Genomic DNA, 3783 nt, shown 5'->3' on the forward strand with positions numbered 1-3783 from the left:
CACTGAATTGTACATGTAGAAACTTTCAAAATGGTGTAACTCTGGCTATGTATATTTTCACCAAAAAAAAGGTCCTCAAGGTCGAGAAGGGAGAGTGTTGACATGTCGTGGGGTTGTTAACCAACGTCATAGAATAATATGTGTACTGACTGTTTAATGAGAAACTATTTGTTCTGTAAACCTTCATCTAAAAGTACAATAAAAAAAATTAAAAAAAAAAAAAACCCTAGGGAGCAGTTCTACTCTGCACACGTGGTATTGCCACAAGTCAGAATCGGCTTGACAGCAGCTAACAACTAGTAAAGATTTGGGGAAACTGCAGAGCCTTCAAGAGAGCAATGTCAGCCACTTTAAAAACACTTATTTGTAAAAGTCCTTCAGCTGATCTGCCAAGTTACCCAGCCATTCCCCTTTCCTCCTCTCCCCACCTCTCTCTTCTCTTCTCCACCACCACCCCAAACCTCAAATTCCTCGTTTTGAGTGCAGGCCAGTTTAACTTCCTCTCTTGTTTCCTTGTCTCCAGCTATCTATGTCCTCACTTTCACCCCTTTTACCCTCGCAGCTTATCAAAGCTTTTTGTAATGCATATTCATCCCATAAGAGGAATTCCAGTGTCTGGTATTAAATAGTTTTATCAGCCGTTACAAGTTATTGCACTAATCTGTACTTCTCTGACTGGTCATTCTGTCTTCTTCAAAAATTCCCCTTCCCCCGCCTTCCCTCTGAATATACCAGATCTTCAGGTTTATTCCTCAACCCTCTGACCCCTTTCTCCTAATTCTAGCCCTTAGTAACCTCACTTTTAGAGCTATGCCTGCACCCTCTTTCTAACAGTTCCTAGATCTCTACCTCTAGTATTGCCTGTCTTCTGCCTCTCATATCCAGCTGTCTTCTGGACATGTCCACTTGCTCTGCCATCTCAAGTTTAAAATGTCTGAAAGCAAACCCCTTATATACATAGCTATTATAATCTCAGCAGCCTCCTAAATCGGCTCTCCATAAACCTCTTTCCTCCAACCTACACTCTCTCTTCTTCTCCACTGCTAGATTGGTTTTTCCAAAGTGTAACTCTGATCTTATTGCTCCTCTGCTCAAAAAACTTCGCATTGTCTTCTTAATACCATCTGGAGACTGCAGAGATCCTTTTTTGAGATCCACCATAATCTATACCAACCTGCGTTTCCAACACAGGCCCTGGAATCTAAAATAAATTAAAATCCTCACTGTTTACCTGATGTACGACCTTGGGAACATTAATTGAAACTCCCTGAGCTCTGTTTATATCAAATACAGTAGTCCCCCTTATCCGCAGAGGATACGTTCCAAGACCCCCAGTGGATCCCTATGATAGTTTATACATTAGGCACAGTAAGAGATTAACAACAATAGCTAATAATAAAATAGAACAATTATAACAATAAACGGTAATAAAAGTTTATGTGAATGTAGATCTTAGCAACCCCAGCATACGATTTTTTTTTCTTTATTAAGTCAAGAACTTTCAACTTTTCACTTAAAGAAAGCACTTTATGGCTTCTCTTTGGCATATTCTAATTGCTAGCATCACTACTCTTGCACTTGGAAGCCATTATTAAGTAAAATAAGTGTTACTTGAACATAAGCACTGCGATACCGTGACAGTCGATCTGATAACCGAGGCAGCTAAGTGACTAATGAACGGGTAGCCTATACAGGGTGGATACGGTGGACAAAGGGATGATTCACGTCCCCGGCTGAATGGTGAAAGATTTCATCACGCTACTCAGAACAGCATGCAATTTAAAACTTATAAATTGTTTATTTCTGGAATTTTCCATTTAATGTTTTTGGACCACAGGTGACCACCGGTAACTGAAACCACAGAAAGTGAAACCATGGATAAGGAAGCCCTGGTTGTGTAGTGGTTAAGAGCTCAGCTGCTAACCAAAAGGTCGACAGTTCAAACCCACCAGCCTCTCCCTGGAAACCCTATGGGGCAGTTCTGCTCTGTCCTATAGAGTCACTATGAGTCGGAACCGACCCGATGGTGCCTAACAACAACACTGTACGTCCATATGTAAGCCCTTTCCAGAAAGTACTAAAATGTTATGCATCCTAGTGCTGACCTTGCCCCAATTCTTTCCTTACTAAATTGTAAATCTTCTGTTCTTCATAGTTTATCATCAGTCTTGGTTCTAATCAAGGTACAGAACATCTGTACTCTTGACCTGCTTTCTCAGCCACAAGTCTTAGCTATTTTCAAGGTCTCTGTGCTGTAACATAAGATTTGATAGCATGAAAGTAAAATGAAGTGACAAGATAATAATACAGGTGATCAGCTAAGTGACTGACTAGTTATATTGTGGAGCAGTTGGTGGGGGCTGTAAGGGGAATTGAGTTGAGCTGGGGAAGGATGACTTGTCCCCTTTTCTTTAAAGTTCAAACGCTGAATGGTCACTGGTGGTACAGGGGGCTAGGGGAGAGAGCCCAAACTCTGGCTGCTTCAGAGGATCTGAGTCTGGGAGGCCCCACAATGTAATGCACAGGACTTGGGATCCAGACAGAGTTTAAATCCCAGCTCTGCCACGTTCTGGATGTATGTACTGGAGCAAATAGCTAAACTTCCTGAGCTGTAGTTTCCTCATCTATAAAATGGGGGTGGGGGGAACCTATCTTAAGGGCTGTTGTGATCATTAGTGGTGTGACGTATACAATATGCCTAGCACAATGCTTGCAATGAAGAAATTTGCTAGTGTCATAATGACTACACACTGTGTTCTGGGTAATGTAAAATAGCCTACGATATTATATTTTCCTAAAGTCAATGGTTATTAAGCACCTAACGTGCTAGGCAGTGTCTTAATGGCAGTAAGATTGTACCTTTTCCCTCAAGAAGTTGGAGCATCAGGGGGAGTCACAGTTAAACAGTTACCATTGTGTGGTGTGATGTGTGTAAATGGAGTACACTGGGAATGCATGCACTTTCTCAACCAACCAGCATTTTCTGAGCACCAGAAAATCTCTAGGTACCAGACACTGTTCTAGGTGCTGAAGGACCAAAAACGAATACTGTGATTCTTGTTGTCTCAGAGCTTATAATCTAATAGGAAAAGACAGTCATGCATTCAACTAGGTACAACAGAAGACTGTTTACACTATACTGAGCATGAAGGAGGGTGTGGCCAGATTCACCTGGAGCTAGGGAAGGTTTCAGGAGGTGACAGCTGAGTTGAGTCTTGATGCAGGTAACTTGCAGGTATAAATAAAAGGAAGGGGAAAGAGCTGTTTGGGTGGGGACAGAAACCTGGAAGACCACATGGTGGCACTGGAGGGCTTAGGGAGCAGGGGAAGAGTGGAGGTAATGATGGAAGGGAGGTTAAGATCAGCTTGAGGATCCTCTGTATATGCCATCCACACCAGCGAGCTCCTTGTTTTGTCTTACAGGCACTGAGAAACTGGTGAAGATATTTAAACTTGTCCTCAGTTACATTCAAAACCTAGACAACCTTACGGAGTCTGCCTGAGACCTTCCTCTGTGTTTTCAAATCCTTGCAGAAAGAAAAAACTACCATCTGATCTTGCAGAAAATCAAAAGTTGCCAGGAGAAGCCAAGAGTTGGCAGGTTAACAATGCCCAGAGCAAATCTTGCTGTGCAAATGGGACTCATAAACATTAATAGTTGATTTAACTTGTGCTTGACATTCCTAGACCTCAAGGAAACCACTCCGAAGACTCATTCTCCTTTGTCCCTGCCTCTTCCTTTTCTATCACACCCTAGTTTCTTCCGTTTGCTTTGTCGTCATA

Source organism: Trichechus manatus, unplaced genomic scaffold (genome assembly GCF_000243295.1).
Source record: "Trichechus manatus latirostris isolate Lorelei unplaced genomic scaffold, TriManLat1.0 scaffold00058, whole genome shotgun sequence".
Lineage (NCBI taxonomy): Eukaryota > Metazoa > Chordata > Mammalia > Sirenia > Trichechidae > Trichechus > Trichechus manatus.